Here is a 20,014-nt window from a genome sequence, read left to right on the forward strand (position 1 = left end):
ATTTCTAATTTTGTTGATTTGAGTCCTCTCCCTCTTTTTCTTGATGAGTCTGGCTAATGGTTTATCAATTTTGTTTATCTTCTCAAAGAACCAGCTTTTAGTTTTATTGATCTTTGCTATTGTTTTCTTTGTTTCTATTTCATTTACTTCTGCTCAGATCTCTATGATTTCTTTCCTTCTACTAACTTTGGGTTTTCTTTGCTCTCCTTTCACTAGTTCCTTTATGTGTAAGGTTAGATTATTTATTTGAGGTTTTTCTTGTTTCTTGAGGTAGGATTGTATTGCTATAAACTTCCCTCTTAGAACTGCTTTTGCTGCATCCTATAGGTTTTGGATCATTGTGTTTTCATTGTCATTTGTCTCTAGGTATTTTTTGGTACCATCTTTGATTTCTTCAGTGATCTCTTGATTATTTAGTAACGTATTGTTTAGCCTCCATATGTTTGTGTTTTTTACGTTTTTCCTCCTGTAATTCATTTCTAATCTCATAGCGTTGTGGTCAGAAAAGGTGCTTGATATGATTTCAATTTTCTTAAATTTACTGAGGCTTGATTTGTGACCCAAGATGTAATCTATCTTGGAGAATATTCCATGCACACTTGAGAAGAAAGTGTAATCTGCTGTTTTTGGATGGAATGTCCTATAAATATCAATTAAATCTAACTGGTCTATTGTGTCATTTAAAGCTTGTGTTTCCTTGTTAATTTTCATTTTGGATTATCCATCCATTGGTGTAAGTGAGATGTTAAAGTCCCCCACTATTATTGTGCTACTGTCCATTTCCTCTTTTATAGCTGTTAGCAGTTGCCTTATGTATTAAGGTGCTATGTTGGGTGCATATATATTTATAATTGTTATAAACCTATTCTTGGATTGATCCCTTGATCATTATGTAGTGTCCTTCCTTGTCTCTTGTAACATTCTTTATTTTAAAGTCTCTTTTATCTGATATGAGTATTGCTCCTCCAGCTTTCTTTTGATTTCCATTTGCATGGAATATCTTTTTCCATCCCCTCACTTTCAGTCTGTATGTGTCCCTAGGTCTGAAGTGGGTCTCTTGTAGATAGCATATATATGGGCCTTGTTTTTGTATCCATTCAGCAAGCCTGTGTCTTTTGTTTGGAGCATTTAATCCATTCACATTTAGCCTAACTATCGATATGTATGTTCCTATTACCATTTTCTTAGATGTTTTGAGTTTGTTTTTGTAGGTCCTTTACTTCTCTGTGTTTCCCAGTTAAGGAAGTTCCTTTAGCATTTGTTGTAGAGCTGGCTTGGTGGTCCTGAATTCTCTTAGCTTTTGCTTATCTGAAAAGCTTTTGATTTCTTCCTCAAATCTGAACAAGATCCTTGCCAGGTAGAGTAATCTTGGTTGTAGGTTCTTCCCTTTCATCACTTTATATATATCGTGCCACTCCCTTCTGGCTTGTGGAGTTTTTGCTGAGAAATCAGCCGTTAACCTTATGGGAGTTCCCTTGTATATTATTTGTCATTTTTCCCTTGTTGCTTTTAATAATTTTTCTTTTTCTTTAATTTTTGTCAATTTGATTACTATGTGTCTCAGCATTTTTCTCCTTGGGTTTATCCTGCCTGGGACTCTCTGCCCTTCCTGGACCTGGGTGGCTATTTCCTTTCCCATGTTAGGGATGTTTTTGAATATAATCTTTTCAAATATTTTCTCGGGTCCTTTCTCTCTCTCTTCTCCTTCTGGGACCCCTGTAATTAGAATGTTGTTTCATTTAATGTTGTTCCAGAGGTCTCTTAGGCTGTCTTCATTTATTTTCATTCTTTTTTCTTTATTCTGTTCCATGGCAGTGAATTCCACCATTCTGTCTTCCAGGTCACTTATCCATTCTCCTGCCTCAGTTATTCTATTGATTACTTCTGGTGTATTTTTCATTTCAGTTATTGTATTGTTCATCTCTGTTTGTTTGTTCTTTAATTCTTCTAGATGTTTTTTCTTTAGTTCTTCTAGGTCTTTGTTAACCATTTCTTGCATCTTCTCAATCTTTGCCTCCATTCTTTTTTCGAGGTCTCGGATCAACTTCACTATCGTTATTCTGAGTTCTTTTTTTGTAAGGTTGCCTATCTCCACTTCATTTAGTTGTTTTTCTGGGGTTTTATCTTGTTCCTTCATCTGGTAGTTAATCCTCTGCCTTTTCATTTTGTCTGTCTTTCTGTGAATGTGGTTTTCGTTCCACTGGCTGCAAGATTGTGGTTCTTCTTGCTTCTGCTGTCTGCCCTCTGGTGGATGAAGCTATCTAAGAGCCAGAGTGGTTTTTTTACTTAAAGTATAGTTGATTTATAATGTTTCAGGTGTACAGCAGTGATTCAGTTATACAAATCCATATATCTATTCTTTTTCAGGTTCTTTTCCATTTTAGGTTATTACAAGATATTGAATATAGTTCCCTGTGCTATATAGTAGAACCTTGTTGTTTGCCTATTTTATATACAGTAGTGTGTGTATCTGTCAATCCCAAATTCCTAATTTATCACTCCCCCTGCTTTCCCCTTTGGTAACCATGACTTTGTTTTCTGTGTCTGTGACTCTGTTTCAGTTTTGCAAAAAAGTTCATTTGTATCATTTTTTAGATTCCATATGTAAGTGATATCATATGATATTTGTCTTTCTCTGTGTGACATACTTCACTTAGTATGATAATCTCTAGATCCATCCATGTTGCTGCAAGTGGCATTATTTCATTCTTTTTTATGGCTAATACTCCATTGTGTGTGTGTGTATATATATACCACATCTTCTTTATCCATTCATCTGTTGATGGACATTTAGGTTGCTTCCATATTGTGGCTATTGTAAATAGAATGCACATATATTTTAAGAGATGTAATTTATTATAACTTTCTTTAAGAAACAGATACTTTAAGTGCACTAAGCTGGGCTGGGTATATATGAATTGATCTTTATACTCCCTTTCTACAAACACACAATCAGGAACAACTTCTCCATAAGTACCACTTGGGAGCTGACTTCTTTTACATGAGAGAGAAGTTGCCTAGCTCCAGAATACAGACATGATATTCATGAACCCTTTTCCTATGTATATTCTAAGAAGGAGTATTATATTGGGTCAAAGAAGAGATGAGGGTAGAAAGCAGTGTTCCGTGTTCTTCAGGCTTTTTAGGACCTGAAGAACATGCACACCAAAATCTCAAAGAAATTAATTATATGATTTATATAGGTCAATATACATGTCTTCTTTCTAATATAGACATGGAACTTCATCTTTGGTGTGGCTATTCAGCCAAAATCTATGCTTTCCTTTGTCTTTGGCCTAGGTCTTTGGAAGATCAAATAACCACCTTTACTGTCATTTCTGACATCCCAGGACTTGTGTGTGACCAGTGATTGTCACAACATTACCATCATATATCATTGGTTTAGCAAAATCCATAATATAAACAAAGCAACAATGCATATTGCTTGGAATACTGTTCATATGAGAATATTCACTTCCAAACATAGCTAATCATTCTAGAAGCAATTTGGAGTCAGGATCTCTTTGTGGGTTTGTTTTGTTGTGGCTATTCTCTCATTCAATTCCAAAATCAATGTACAGGTGGTTTTGCCTTAATACAACATGTATATTCCTGAAAAAAGAAAACCCTACTCAAATCTGCAAAATCACACACTAAACATAATAGGGTTTATTGGCAAATTAGTATCAGCATCAAGCCACTCAAAACATATACAATTTCCACTCAAAACATACAAAACTTTACAATATGAGTTAACAAAAAGAATGGTATTTCTAATAAAAATACAGCACAGTTTAAAAAAACTATTACATAGTTAATAAATTTTAAAATACTACTGTATAAATAGGTCCTTGCATAAAAGTTAGAAAAACACTTACATAAAAAAAACAAAAAACAAAAAACTAAACGTAGCTTTTAGAAGAGCTGGGGCTGCTGAGTGATGGAGATGAGGACCAAGAGCACAAAGGTCAGGGAGAACCATGCCATGAGCGCCTCCAGGAGAGCAGGAGGCCAGACGGCACCAAGAGGACAGTGGATGAGCTGGCACAGCACAGCCCAGCCCAGCCCAAGATGTTCAGCTGTCCTAGTGCACTTTGCATTCAGCTGCTGTTACACAGTGGTACAAAGCACTAACGTGCTGGGGAAAAATCACACGTGAACCAACACAACCTGCAAGCTAACGTCAATCCCCGATCCCAGTTACACAGGAGCTGAGTCACACTGCAGAACATACAGTAAAGCACAAAATCTGTCAAGAACAATGAAAATGATGATTCTGGAAGCTCTTGGTTATGTACAAAAACAATTATTAAAAACTTTGTAAAACATTTTTATTGGAGTATAGTTAATTTACGGTGTCGTGTTAGTTTCAAGTGTACAGCAAAGTAAATCAGTTATACATATACATATATTCACTCTTTCTTAGATTCTTTTCCCATGTAGGCCATTACAGAGTATTGAGTAGAGTTCCCTGTGCTATACAGTAGGTTCTTATTAGTTATCTATTTTATATATGGTAGTGTGTATATGTCAATCCCAATCTCCCAATTTATCCCTCCCCTGCTTAGCCCTGGTAACCATAAGTTTGTTTTCTACATCTGTAACTATATTTCTGTTTTGTAGAAAAGTTCATTTGTACCCTTTTTAAAGATTCCACATATAATTTATATCATATGATATTTGTCTTTCTCTGTCTGACTTAGTTCACTTAGTGTGATAATCTCTAGGTCCATCCATGTTGTTGCAAATGGCATTATTTCATTCTTTTTTTATGGCTGAGTAATATTCCACTGTATATATGTACCACATCTTCCTTATCCATTCCTCTGTTGATGGAAAAACTTTTAAACAGTTTTTAAAAAAAAGGGGGAAAAAGAGATAGTAATTAATCTGACTTAGAGGATGTATTAACTAATTAATTTTGTAAAGCACATTATATGGAATTTGAGTCCATAAATACTTATAGAAATATAAACAATAATATGAAGGATAATTAATGAAAATTATATATATATGAAGAAATAAATGTAAAGAAAAATCATGTATCCCAAAATATCTTGTTTCTCCACCAACTTCAGTCCAGTCATCATTTAAAATCATCATATACACTAGAGCTGCTGAGATACTGTTGTTTCTGGACTGTTGTGTCAAACTTTAGAAATTTGACCAACTAAACTTTTTATAATACATTTTTCTAACAAATGTTGGTAAGACTTCACGTTTATTCCCATTTCCCAGAAGTTTCTATTAAGTTGGTGGTGATATTCAGTTGTGCTCAATTCAAAATTAATATTGATTTTAACACTCAGCCATATGACATCTTTGATTTATCTCTATATCCTTAATGAAGGAAATGATTAGGATGATTTTTTAAAAATTTCTTATGAATAATAAAATATAATTAAACTGCTCTAAAGTTATGTTGTCTAACATGGTAACCATTAGCCACGTGTGATTATTCAAATTAATTAAAATTAAATAAAAGTAAAAATGTAGTTCCTCAGTCATACCCACCACATTTCAGGTGCCCAGCAACTTACATGGGACTGTTGGCTACTGCACTGGACAGTGAAGCTATAGAATATTCCCACCATCACAGAAAGTTCAACAGCAGAGCAATTATTCTATTGAGCTACACACCTGTGCCAAATTTCTGCAAATGTACAATAGTTAAAGGGTAAATTCTGCCTTTAGAAAGTGTTAGCATACATTTAGCCTCCTTCTGCCCTTCATCTGTAGTACTAAGTGTTGGGAAGAGTCCTCTCCCCTGGGTTTGCCTTGGGTCCTGGGGGAGAGGGAGCCCACCCAGACACCCTCAGACATGGACCACCTTTTGCAGATGCTGTCAGTGCCCTGCCACATCTTTGGCTCCATGACTTCAATGTGCGCCAGCCATCTTCCAACGGCCTGTGTCTCCATTTCTCTGCCCCAGGCCTTTTTCTGAAGCTGCTGTGAGACACTCTGCCTGGACCCCTGGCAGGTGCCAAGAAATTAACACCCACTAAAAGAAATCTTCAACCAATAATTGTTAAAAGTTGGTGTTAAATTACTCTGGCTCCCCCATTCCTTAGGTGGGAAACCTCTGAGCTGTGTGTTTTGCCGCATTTTCCAGAGTGGCCTAAGGTGGTAGCTGGCCCCCTGTGCTGAGGATCTTTCCTCTCCTGTATCACTTTCCACACCTCTCCTCTGTTTCCTTGCACCTCCAAATAAACCTTCTGCACTCAAATCGTTGTCCCAACTAAGACAATATCCAAATGGTGGGATAAAAGGGATAATTAGAAAGAAGGGAGGGGTTCAAGATACTAAAGATAACCAATATTTATGTCATTAGATAGTGAACTCCTTGAGAGCAAAGATTGTAGCTTAATTTTCTATCCCCAGTGTCTAGCACACACAAGGCACTCAGTAGTATCATAGCGTACAGTGTTTCATACATTGTTTCTTTGATATCCCAACAATCCTATTCAGTAGCTCTTGCTGCTGTTTTTCAGCTGAGCAAATTAAAGATCAAGTAATTTTAATGAATTGCCCAAAGTCACACAGTTAGTTCCCGTGTTCAGCCTGGAACCAGGGCTTTAGACTCCAAGCCCTATGCTCTCATCCCTGTAGCTGGCGCTGCTGTGCGGGTCATCATCGTCCCATTGACTTGCCTGCTGGCCTCTCAGCAGACCTCAGCTATGCCCACGCCGTGCTCTGCGCACCAACCTCTGCCTGACTGAAGAGGGTGAAGATGTTATTTATTTCTGCTCCTTTTCAGTGGACTAAGTGTGTGTTACTAACCTCACGCAGTAGCTTCTGTTATCAGGGACTGTGGCCCTCTGTCTCAAGCCTTGATCCTAAAACAAAATGGAAAGAAGACAACAGTGGGTTCCTTGGCTCCGCACCCTCTCATCTCTGCAAGTCCCAGTGTCTCCCAGACTCACCCTCAGAAGTCTCAAGGCCCTATGTTATTGTATCCTGCCCAGGGCTCCCCTACCCAGGCAGTGCCAAGATTCTGGAGCAATCCAGAAGGGAAGAGGAACTTCTGTACCTCAGAGCATCACTCCAGATTCTGCCCTTGCCTCTGCTCTCTGAATTTTTTGCTCAGACTATTAGTATGGCTCTTGATTAGGGCTGTTTTCCTTTTGGTGAAATATTTTCCCTTTAGGGGGTAGTATGAGGTTTTGGTCAAGCTTGTTGGCTCTGGAGAAAGAACGCCTGGATTAGAATTTATTTCCTTAGCTTTACTAAACACTGAGTGTGAGCCTTGAGCAAATTATTTTAAATTCTCTCTAAGTTTCAGTATCCTGATCTGTAGAACACAAGTGATTATGAAATTACCCACTCATAAAAAAAAGTATCCATAGGTTATGAGGATTAAGTGAGATAGTCCACATAAAAGCACTCGGCACATTGTAAACACATAAATACTATTAGATACTATTATTGGACACATGTTTTGTATGTCCCACCCTTCCCCTCCCCCCCCCGCTATAAGCCTAGTTTGAACCCCAAGAAACCCAAACCTGTCACTGATGGGGTGGCCTGGGCCCCCATTTATCGAGAAATTGAATTTAGATTAATGTGTTCTTTTTCAAGATTAACAGGAACTCTGGGACTCACAATTCCTTAATGGAAAGACATGCATTTTTTTAAATAGATCTTTATTGGAGTATAATTGCTTCACAATACTGTGTTAGTTTCTGTTGTACAACAAAGTGAACCAGCCATATGCATACATATGTCCCCACATCCCCTCCCTCTTGAGCCTCCCTCCCATCCTCCCTATCCCATCCCCCTAGGTCATTGCAAAGCACTGAGCCGATCTCCCTGTGCTATGCTGTTGCTTCCCACCAGCCAACTATTTTACATTCGGTAGTGTATATATGTCGATGCTACTCTCACTTCGCCCAGCTTCACCCTCCCACCCCATGTCATCAAGTCCATTCTCTATGTCTACCTCTTTATTCCTGCCCTGCAACTAGGTTCATCAGTACCATTTTTTTTTTAGATTCCATATATATGTGTTAGCATACGGTATTTGTTTTTCTGACTTACTTCACTCTGTATGACAGATTCTAGGTCCATCCACCTCACTACAAATAACTCAATTTCGTTTCTTTTTATGGCTGAGTAATATTCCATTGTATGTATGTGCCACATCTTCTTTATCCATTCATCTGTCGATGGACACTTAGATTGCTTCCATGTCCTGGCTAAATAGAGCTGCAATTAACATTGTGGTACATGACTCTTTTTGAATTATGGCTTTCTCAGGGTATATGCCCAGTAGTGGGATTGCGGGGTCATATGGTAGTTCCATTTTTAGTTTTAAGGAACCTCCATACTGTTTTCCATAGTGGTTGTAAAATATTTGCAAATGAAACAACAGACAAAGGATTAATCTCCAAAATATACAAACAGCTCATGGAGCTCAGTATCAAAAAAACCCAAACAATCCAGTTAACAAATGGGTGGAAGACCTACATAGACATTTCACCAAGGAAGACATACAGATGGCCAAGAGGCACATGAAAAGATGCTCAACATCACTAATTATTAGAGAAATGCAAATCAAAACTACAATGAGGTATCACCTCACGCTGGTCAGAATGGCCATTATCAAAAAAGCTAGAAACAATAAATGCTGGAAAGGGTGTGGTGAAAAGGGAACCCTCCTACACTGTTGGTGGGAATGTAAATTGATATGCATTTTTAATGAGAGCAGTCTAGGAAGAAAGCCCATTTGCAAGCAGGGTGCCACAAGATGATAGAAACCACTTGCCTCCACATATAAAGCCAAGCTGTTTATCTCCCAGTTATTCATGAGACTGTGCTAAATGCTCGGTGTAGGTTAAACAGTATATCCTGTACACGAAGGTGGCAGATACCTTCTGATAAACACATATATGCATGTTTTCATAACCAAACCCCACAAAAAGAAAGGGCGGAACCTCTTCAAATAGAATAATTAAAGGCTGAGAGGATTTTAAAAATAAAAGTCATCTCGTGAGCTATATTATTCCTCCTCACTGTGCTTAGCTATGGTACAATATTGATTTTTATTTACAACCTTTTATTTTTAAAGTGTAGATTATATTACTCTATGATACTACATTTCCTATCCAAAAAATTGGGGTGCAAAGACTAACAATTTTTTTCTAATTTTTATATTCATGCAAACTGTCACTGTTACAAATGCATAAGAATTAAATTCCACTTGGCTATACATTTAATGAGGCACCTAGTGGAGAACATAAATATATGACATGAAATTGGAAAAGCTCCAGAGAATCTGGGCACCAAGGTAGGAAACCTGAAGGGATGCTGCCTTAATTTCCCTCTCCAGACTTTTCCACAGCAAAGCTCAGTTGTCCAGCTCACAGGCACTTTCAAACTGGAATGATCTCAAAGGAAAAATGGTCACTGTCTTTCCTATATCCTGTGATGAACTATAATTCTCAGGAAGACAAGAATTTAGGCATACAATTGAATTTGGAAGAAACGTTTTTTTAGGTTCTTATTACCAAACAAGATGGAGTCATACTCGCTCCCTAGAAAAGAATTCTGGGGCAGAAGCTTGCCTTTCAATCTGTTTGGTTTTATAACTTTTTAATAAACTGTCCTGAAGATGGCGCCACATGCTTAGCTATGTTACAACCTGCATCATTGTGTGATTCCGTCTGAAACCAAGTCCCTAATAACTAAACAGATTTACAGAAAGATCTGTAGGAAATGCTACCTTGAAATGACATTCCTATAGTAAAGCATAAAGATTAATCTAAGTCAGTCAAGGAATAATCCAATTAGATCTTTTTAAAATTTTCAGTTAGGGAAAGGAGTTACAGGAAAAAATACAGCAAACGCTATTTGGGTTACACGAATGGCACGTTCCAAAAGCCAAAATCCACCTCTGACCTTGTTCCTTCTCTTTTGTCCCCTCTTTGCAGTCAATGGCACCACGATCTATCAAGCTGCCAGAGCCAGAAACTTGAATGACATCTTTGATCCTTCTCTCCACTTTAAACTTGCCCATCAGCAACGCCGCATCTAGTCAATCACCCAGTCCTATCTATTCTCATCCATAAATGTCTCTCAAGTGTTTCCCGTCTCTCCATTCCTTCTACCACCAGCAAAGTCCAAAAGTCCCAAGTCCCATCCTCCCTGTACCACTGCAGGAGAATATTGGCTGGTTCCCCTTTCTCACAGCTTGCTCTTCTCAATCTGCTCTCCACCCTCCACCTAGAGTGATCTTTCAGAAGACAGACCCAATCACGTAATCTCCCTGTTTACAATATTCCACAGCTCCCTAGTGCTCTCAGGTAAAATCCAAACTCTTTTTATAATCTAGTTGCCTCCTGCCATGGCCCCCCTTCCCCAGCTTCATCTTGCAGCACTGTCCCGCTTGTTCTTCGGCCTTAGTCATAACAGATTTCTTCTCGCTTCCTGATATGTTTGCTTCAGGGCTCTTCATTCCCACTGCTGCTGCTCGTGCCCCCAGAAACAGCTGCAGCTCACACCCAGAGCCATCACCACCTCCAGGCATCTGACTCATGCTCATCCTGTTGGTCTCAGCATAAACACACTTTCCTCATGGAAGAGACCCATCCAGTACTTTAGGACCAAGCATGCTATGATTCCATAACACCCTGTTCTTTCCTACCTTTAATAGTCATCTCATTTGATCATCAATCATCCATGTATTTTTCCCCTGCCAGATGATAAATTCTGAGAAAGCAGGAACAGTGTCTGTCCCTAAGCAACATTCTTACAATGACCTCTGAGGCCTTTCATCATCCACCTCTGTCAACTTACCTCCTGCCCTGGTTGCCTGCAGTTCTCCCTCATTTCTTTGCTTCAACCTCCTTGCCTGTTCCTCTCTGCCGCTTCACCTAGTTGGCCTCTCTTCTGCTCCTCTAACTTTTTAGACGCACGATCCTGCCTCAAGGCCTTGCTCCCCCTCCACCTAGAATGCATCGCTCCAGTTCTGTGTGTGGCTCTCTCCCGAACCTGCTTCAGACTTTTATTCAGAGGCCACATTCTCAGTGGAGTCTTCTCCGACCACCCAGTGTATCACACCCCGCCCCCCCCCAACATTCCAGTCCCTCTGCTGCCTTTATTGTTCGCCTTAGCTCTGTCACTGTCTAATATAATTTCATGGTTTATTATCCACCTCCCTCCACTAGGATGTAAACTCTGTGAGGGCAGGGACTTTTGTCTGTCTGCTTCCTTACTGAATCTCCAGCACCTAGACTTGTGCCTAGCACAAAGTAGTCAGTGGAACTCTTCATCCTAGTCCTGCCCTTGTGATTTCATAAACTAAGTTTTTTCATCTTTTTTGGTACTAAGTAATTCTAATTTATGGGTGGGAGGAATTTTATCTTCACCCCGAAAGTCTTCCCTCTTCCTGATTACTTTAGCTTCCTACTTTCAGAAGTAGTATGTCTTTTTGGTGAGGGATCAGAGAAATCAGAACTAAAAATGTCTTCCCATGAAAATATAAAAGAAATGTACTGATGTCCTTTAAGTTTCAGTTGTTTCCGAATAATAGTTTCCTGAAAACTAGGAGAACATTCAGTGTGAGGCCAGATCTACCAGTCTTGTTAAAAACGTCTCCTCCTGAACAGCTCCTAGGGTGGTGGTTCCTTATCTTTCGTTAATTGACGAGACACTCAGAAAAAGTCTGATTCCCTCACATCACTGGGGCACATGCTAAAGATTTTTATGTTGAAACCCATGGATTTGCCTAGCTGTACAACCAGCCTGATCGTTTGGGTCGAAATGTGAGGTTTCTAAAGCCAAACCAGCTGTGCAGTTAGATGGAGCCCAATTTCCTGAGCAGGAAATGGCAAAGAAGAATCAGGTTAAATGACTGCAATATGGGTACACAGTCATTTTGTAATATTTTAACACCTTGCAATGATCAGCAACTCCAGGAGAAAATGGCATTCATTCTCACAATATGTAAGGCTGATTCATGGCTAATGATTTATCACAGATGTTTGATTCGACTTCCATTTTCAGAGTTATGAGTAAACAGATGCTTACCACCCTCTGATTTCAAGGGAATATCATATTGCAACTGCAATTAAGCCCAGTTTCTATATGAACGTGTGAAATATTGTTACAGAGAAAACTGAGAATGATCATTTATAATACAAAATAGGAGTGAAAGAAAGTCTCTTATACCAAAATTTGAATTTTTGACAGAAGACACAGATTCCAGTTAATTAGAGCCAAAGGAAAGAGAAAGTCTAGTGCTATGTTTGGTTGAGAATATAAACACAAGATTTGAAAAAGCAGCTCATGTTTTTTCCCCATTACAAAATAGCAAAAGACTTGCCAACAAAAAGGAAATCATGTGGGTACAATGAGTAAAGGGGGCTGAAGAGGCTGCTATTTTGTCACCTTTGTGAGGATTTGGGTGACACTTAGCCTGTAAATGGTCAAGATAAAGTTTGAGGAAAGAAGCTAGAGAATAGCAGTCATCAATTGCATGTCCCTGGAGTGAAGTTCAGCAGAAAAGAAAAAGTCTACATGGTAATTTAATTAAAACAGGCATCCAGACCAGCAGAAATGGAGGAGAATGAGAGAGAGATGTGGAACGAGAAAAGATAACTTCCAGAAGAATTCCCCGTAATTGGGAGAGATAAGGGTGAAAGAGCAGAGGCATGGTCAGCGTTCACACATAAGAATGAAAAAAAGTGGCCAAGGAATGAATAAAGATACAAAAACTAAGCTATCTTCCTTTCCAAAAGACTGATCATCAAAATTTGTTAAAGGGATTATATTTTCAAAGATTCTTCAAATTAACAGAAAGATTAAAACCAAACATAATGGAATAGACCTTCTGGAAAAGAAGTGCTCCTTAAAATTCCAGAGGAGATCCTGCTCAATAGAAGCCTAAATGATAAAACTAGGACTATGATTAATAATAGAGAAATCTACAGCCATTCCTATTTGGTCTTGGAAGTGATTACTTTGATCAGAAAAAAATAGTGTATGTGAGTCCCAGACTTGGTTCAAAGGAAAACTGATTGGAAGGAAATGGTAAATTCTGAAAATAAAATACCTGCCTGGTCCCATATTGGAAAACCTCTCCCTTATATTGATACTATTAAAAAAATTTTTTTAAACCCATGGAGGAACGTAAAATGAAACACTCTGACCCAGTTCCACCATGTGGAGTCCAAAAGTGTGAACAAATAGAAATCAACTTTCTCAAAATATGATCCACTGAATGCTGTTGTCTGGTCATACACATTAGGAATTTCTGGGTTTAACAGAATTAAGCAAGTTTAGTTACTATTAGGAGAAGCAACCTGCTCTAGTCCTTGGGCATCCCTGTACATTCTTGCTGGCTGTGCCAACATTGCAAGACCCTGATCATTCCTTTCCTGGGCCATTTGTCATGGTTGTACTGCAGTGAGAGGCTTTGCAGCACGCAGCCTCAAGGAAGGAGGTAAAGTCTCCCTCTGGGAACAGACTTGAGAAAAGGGGTAGACTCCCCAAGTTCTTAGGTGAATTCCTCAGCCGTAACACAAATCCACTGATGCACAGCATCCCCTGGGTCCCCTCTGCATTTCCTTCCAGGCTTTGGGGGACGAGGGGAACAAAGGCAAACACGCTACTCATGCTACTTGCTGTAATAAAGGTCTTTGTCTCTGACCCAGGAGTTTCATGTCTTCCCCCAGCATACATAAAAAGGGGACAAGCTATCTTGTTAGTTGGAAGGGAGGTAAAATCCCTGACCCTGACACTTACTATAGGATTTCTTAGCACAACCCTCCAAGGAGATGGCATGGTACAAATCATTTCCCAAACTTATTTGATCATGTAAATTCATTCTCCTATATAATTTTGCAACACATACCTTGGGAAACCCTATTTTAAGAACACTGATGCAAGTCTTGGTGAAATATGTACAGGACGCAGACCCTGATCACTCTTTTCCTGACCCATTTGTCATGGCTGGGTTGCAGTGAGCAACTTGCAGCATGTAACCTTGAGGAAGGAGGTAAAGTCTCCCTCTGGGACAGGAGCAGACTTGCTAGAGAAGAGGGAGATTCCCCAAGCTCAGAGGAGAATTCCTTGGCTGCAGAAAGACTTGCCCACCACCCCACCCCAGATACATCTTTTTCAATGGCCTGCTATGCTACCCACAATTCCCACCATTTGAATGATTCCATTGGTAAAATGCATTTTTTCCAGAAGTTTCCTATTAAAATGCAAACACATTACCTGGAGGTGTGGTACATGAATATATTAATGCTTTAACTTAGACTAATCCCTTAACATGGAGGAGATTTGAAGAGGGAGTTGGCCTCTGATGAGAAGTGGAGGGTGGGCTATAAGTTTGGAAAGGTCCTGGGATTAAAATCGTGTGTGGGCAGAAGAGGCAAAACAGAAGCACTGTAGTGACGAGTCCTCCTTTTTCCTCTCATCCTCTCCCCAAATACAGTACTTTGGGTCAGAATTTATGTTTTAAATGAATTCCCGAAATGCTTATCTTGTCCCTTTCTTCTTTCTTAAATGTCTTCTTTTTCCTTCTGAACTGTAAATTTGTCAGTCCCACCAGATGAGTAGGTAAAAATCTAGATATTAGTCTTTTTTAGAGGACGCTTGAGTCAGCATCATTTAGCGGAACAGGAGAGGAACTTTTAGGCTATTGGGCAAATGTTTTCAAAACAAACTCTTCATTCCTTGAGGACATTTTTCAAGGGACCCGAACAGGATGAGCAGAAGTCAAGGCTTTAGCCTTACACTTCCCGACTCTGCTGAATGCCAGTCTCGCTAGTCTGGTGTCTGTGGTTGTTTTGTTTGTTTTATGTGTTTTTGTTTTTTTAAGCAGGAAACTGGGAGGTTTATAGTAGGTATGGCTCAATAATTCTTTCAATTATAACAGTTTCTGCTTGAAAACCATGCATATTCTAATGCTTTTACTTGAGTCACAACCTTCTAGAAGCTGCTATCACAGTTATTTAACTTGTACATGATTTTGCTATGTTCTCATCACCATGTGGGGAAAGTTATTCAGAGAGAATGAACTAGGGGTTTTTGTATTTGCTTTCTTTTTTTAACATCTTTATTGGGGTATAATTGCTTTACAATGGTGTGTTAGTTTCTGCTTTATAACAAAGTGAATCAGTTATACATATACATATGTTCCCATATCTCTTCGCTCTTGCGTCTCCCTCCCTCCCACCCTCCCTATCCCACCCCTCCAGGCGGTCACAAAGCACCGAGCTGATATCCCTGTGCTATGTGGCTGCTTCCCACTAGCTATCTACCTTACGTTTGGTAGTGTATTTGCTTTCTTAAAAAAAAAAAAAAAAGGTTATGTGTCCTCGGCACTCAGGTCATTGTGCTACAGGAAACTGAGCTTTTCCATGAAAAACAAGTCTTTCCCTGTGGTGTTTACAGCATGTTCCACATACATCAGGTTTTATGCTACTTCAAGGACCAGTACCATGTTATCCTACAATGGCATTTCAAACATCACCATGCCAGATGGGCTATTACAAGAAAAATGTTCCAGAACAGCCAATTAAATTTCTTTGTGTTTTATAACCAGACCTAACAGAATATAGTCTCTCTGGAAGAAAATATTCTTGGATCAACCAACTCTCTCAGTTCTCTGTCATATTCAAGGGTCATTTTCATTCATAGAAAGCCTCTGAGAAGTGAGCAGGAAAGCTTGACCCTGACGCTGGACACATTGTATAACGTGCAAGGTCATTTGGGCCTGATGAATTCTAAATCCTCAGGGCACATGAGCCGACCTTTAACATAATCCTCTTCTGGATTCCTACGTGGTGAAAGCTCCAACACAATGAGAAATAAATATGACTGCGTATAGACTCTCTGGTTCTTAAAAAGAACATTTCCAAGCACACTGTGAAAAACAAGACTGCCTGCAGGATATTTTCATTTCTGATTACAGATGGGCCACCCCTTTGGCTCCTTATAATTCACATCACAACGTACTAGTCCTTCCAGGGATTTCACAGCATTTTCTGGCCTAGGAAGGTCATTTACATTCGAGATCATCAATATATTGGCATTGAACCTAAGATGTCACCCACTGACAAATTATCACCAAAAAATATGAATATCTTCTGTTCACTTTTCAAAGTCTCCAGAGAATTCTTATTAAAAATTTTTCCTTCCATTGAAACAGATGGAGCAAAATATTTTAGCAACGGGCAGTATTTTGGTTGTTTTGTTTCATTTTCTCTCAAGGGTTATTTTTTTAAATAAATCTTTTAAAATAAATAAATTAACTTATTTATTTTTGGCTGCTTTGGGTCTTCGTTGCTGCGCAGGCCTTCTCTAGTTGCGGTGAGCGGGGGCTACTCTTCATTGTGGTGCACGGGCTTCCCATTGCAGTGGCCTCTCTTGTTGCGGAGCACGGCCTCTAGGCTCACGGGCTTCAGTAGTTGTGGCACATGGGCTTAGTTGCTCCGCGGCATGTGGGATCTCCCCGGACCAGGGCTCGAACCTGTGTCCCCTGCATTGGCAGGCGGATTCTTAACCACTGCACCGCCAAGGGAAGTCCCAAGGGTTATTTTTTGTTAAGAGGGGAAAATGCATTTTTAGTTTACTCAGAATTAAGAGTTAGTAGTAAAAGCAGGAGTTGCTCTTCAAATGCCACTAAAATGGCACTTCTATAACATAGCATCCCTTATGTTTAGAGCTGGTGAGCACTTTTAATAACCCCTTTTGCTGGTGCCCAAGGTTGCTGGAATGCTCAAGTGACTGCAGACACCTTGTTTAGCTCAGAAAATTTCCTCAGGTTCTGTCTCGCCTCCTCTTTCAACTCTTCTTACTCCTTTCTGGCTGCCTCCATTGTATCCCATGGCCTTCTTGGCTATAATTATGCTCCATCTTAGATGCTGTTGATACCCTTCCCATAGCCCCTAGGACCTTGCCATTTAGCGCAGGCTGACCAGACTTTCAGCTGCCAGCACATGCATCTCATTGTAGAGCCTGCTCTGCCCATGTGCATGGAAGCAGCCCTCATCAATGGCTGACAGAAATTGGTGGACACAACTTTATATATCTTACGGTTTTATCTGTCTATTATACCTCAGTAAAGCTGAGTGGAAAAGAAAGAAAGTTGGTGTATACATACGCAGCTCCCAGCTCCCAGCTCCCTCGCACTCAGTGGAATAACTCTGAGGTATATGTTCTACAGTGGCTTCATGATTTCTCTGGCAGTTTTAAGCTCCAGGCACCCACAGTGGTACCTGATAACACATCCTTTATTCACTTCCTTTATTTTCCCGTATCACTTCACCATTCCGCTACCTATGTTTTCTGGGATAACCTCCCAAAGAACTACTTGGTTTGTTGTCCCAGAGCCTGCTTTTGGGGAACCTTAATCAAGGTACTGCCACTGTCAGTATTCTTTTCTTATGTGCTTTCATCCTATATTTAAGTGATGTCATACTCTATGTTCAAACTACCAGCCAGATAACATCCCAGCTCCAGCAGCCTGGATCCCTACACATTTTAGGGCAAGGCTGAGAATTAGAAGTCATATTTATACTAGAAAGGTATGATTTCATTAACAATATATTTTTCTTTTATTATATATTTATGTCCCTAGGTAAATTGACCTGTTATACTAATATGTTAATGATTCATAAGTCTGTGTCTCCAGGCCAGAGTTCGTTCCCTCTCTCTGTCTCTCTCTCTCGATTTTTGCACATGTATATTGAATGGCCTACTTGTCACTTGGATATACCCACTCCCATCACATTTAGCATAAACAATCTTTAGCTCAACAAATTTCCTTTTAACCCTGTCCTGCCCCCAGGCTTTCCAGTGATGCACCCAATTGCTTAAGTCAGAAACCAGGGGAAAGCCTTGACAACTCTCATTTAACCCGTTATCAAAGAGGCATGTGTTCAACTACAAGTAGTAAACAACTCAATTTACACATCCTATATTAACAGCAGCTTACGTGCTATTGCCTTATGTTTCTCACATAACATGTAGGTTCCAGGTAGGTGGCTGTGGTGTTGATTCAATAACTTTAAAACGCCTAATAATATTTTTGCAATTCACTTGGCATTGCCCAATGGAATCAAGACGGAGCTGCATCATTTTCTCTTTCAGGAAAACAGAAAAAAGCAGCAGCAGCCATGAGTCCACCAGGAAACAAAGCCTTTCCCTGAAGAACCTCCGAGCAGACTTCTCTGTACGGCTCATTTGTCAGACAAGCCAGATGACTGACCCAGGTGCAGGGGAGACCAGAAAGTGGGGAACAGGATTGCTATGATTGTATTACCCTATCAAGGTCCATTGACTCGAGGTGGGCACATTGGCACCTCAAAAAACCAAGAAGAAAGTGAAAACAGATATTGATTAAGTAATTTGCAACATCTGCAACAAACACCATCCTCCTTCCAATCAAACATCAGGTTAAGGCTACTCTATCCCTTAAATATCCCTAAAATGCATCTCATTTATCACTACCCCTACTTTAACCTAAATTGCTATCATCTATGCTCAGGATCAGAGCATCAGACTCTTCATTGTTTCTCTGCTGTATAATACTGTTTCTTCCTTCCAATTTCTTCTTCAACTTTATCCAGTGTGATCTTTCATGGAGTTAAATCTGAACTTGTTATTCATTTGGCTTAAACCATTTCAGTGGCAAACACCAGGCTATTTCTTTCCTCTGCTCATCTGGTCCCCCCTGCGTAGTACTTGCTTCACCAACCATTCCCAGTTACCCACGTGTAGCTAATTCCTAATTATCCTTTAAGGTTTTCTCTCACTCTTCCCATCACATTGCTCATCTCTCAGCTAAGGTAGGTGCAACTTCATGTGTTCTCAAATAGTGTATTTGTATTGTATAATTGTTCTGTTTAATACAATTCTGTATTATCATGGTCTCATATCGTTGTCATCGCTACTGAATAGAGTTTCTTTAAAATTAAAGCTTTTGTTTCATTCACAGCCGGGTCCGTACCACCCAGCACAATACCTGGCACATAAGCATTCTGTTAATGCTTATTGAATAACAGGCTGATTAACTGAAGAAGAATACTTGCATATTGTTGTTAATTGGGTAGACACCTGTAATAAAAGAATGAACAAGAGACAGCATAACAAAATTACGGAGCATGGAATCTGGATCCTTACAGACTATCTCCACAAGGTCAGCTCTGTGACCTTCAACTAGTTAAGTTAATCTCTTTGTGCAAATTTCCTCATATGTAAAATGTAGATAATGATAATACTAAAGAGGCTGTAATAAGAATTTTAAAAGTTAATGCTTATAATTGTAAGTAATGTATAGAGTAATACCTGACACATGATAAATGTTACAAATGTTTTTTAAATAAGTAAATAAGACAGTCATGATTCCTGTCCCCACAGAACTTACAGTAGAGGTCAGTGCTGTCCAATAGAAATATAAGGTGAGCCACATATATAATGTAAAATTTTCTGGTAGCCAGATTAAAAGTGATTAGATTACAGTTTAAATTAATTTTAAGAATTTATTTAAACTAACACATCAAAATATTATCATTTAAACATGTAATCAATTTCTTAAAGTTTTTAATGAGATACTTTGCATTTTTTTATTTTGTATAAGTCTTTGAAATCCAGAGACTGTTTTATACTTACAGCACATCTCAATTCACATGCTTAATTTTCATCTGTTACTGAAACTGTATTTAGATTGAATGAACTTACAGTTGAAAAAGTAGATACATATCCAAGTTGTTCTAAATATACTTAATAATTTTTCAATCAATGACCCAATCATTTTAAAATTTAAATTTATTAAAATTAAATAAAATTAGGAGTTAACTTCCTCAGTCACGCTAGTTATTCTTAGTGTTTAACAGCCCCATATTGGACAGCACAGGACCAGAGAAAAATATGAGTAAGCGGACAATTATAGAATGTGATGAAATGCTATGTTAGGGCAAGAATAGAGTGCTCTGGGAGCACATAGTAGGGGTGCTGACATAGCTTGGGCAGACGGAATTTATGAAGGGGATTTTCCTGGAGA

The 20,014-nt window shown here is 39.1% G+C and overlaps 1 long non-coding RNA gene across 1 annotated transcript in view; it reads left to right on the forward strand.

Annotated features, from left to right (window-relative positions):
- Positions 1 to 19,465, forward strand: part of LOC114896627 — a 136,571-nt gene extending 117,106 nt beyond the window's left edge. The window contains exon 3 of the long non-coding RNA XR_003793850.1: positions 18,103 to 19,465. This is a non-coding gene — a long non-coding RNA (uncharacterized LOC114896627). The remainder of the gene's footprint in view (positions 1 to 18,102) is intronic.
- Positions 19,466 to 20,014: the final 549 nt, after the last annotated feature.

The sequence above is a fragment of the Monodon monoceros genome, unplaced genomic scaffold (assembly GCF_005190385.1).
Source record: "Monodon monoceros isolate NGI ecotype Baffin Bay Population unplaced genomic scaffold, NGI_Narwhal_1 Super_Scaffold_16, whole genome shotgun sequence".
Taxonomy (NCBI): Eukaryota; Metazoa; Chordata; class Mammalia; order Artiodactyla; family Monodontidae; genus Monodon; species Monodon monoceros.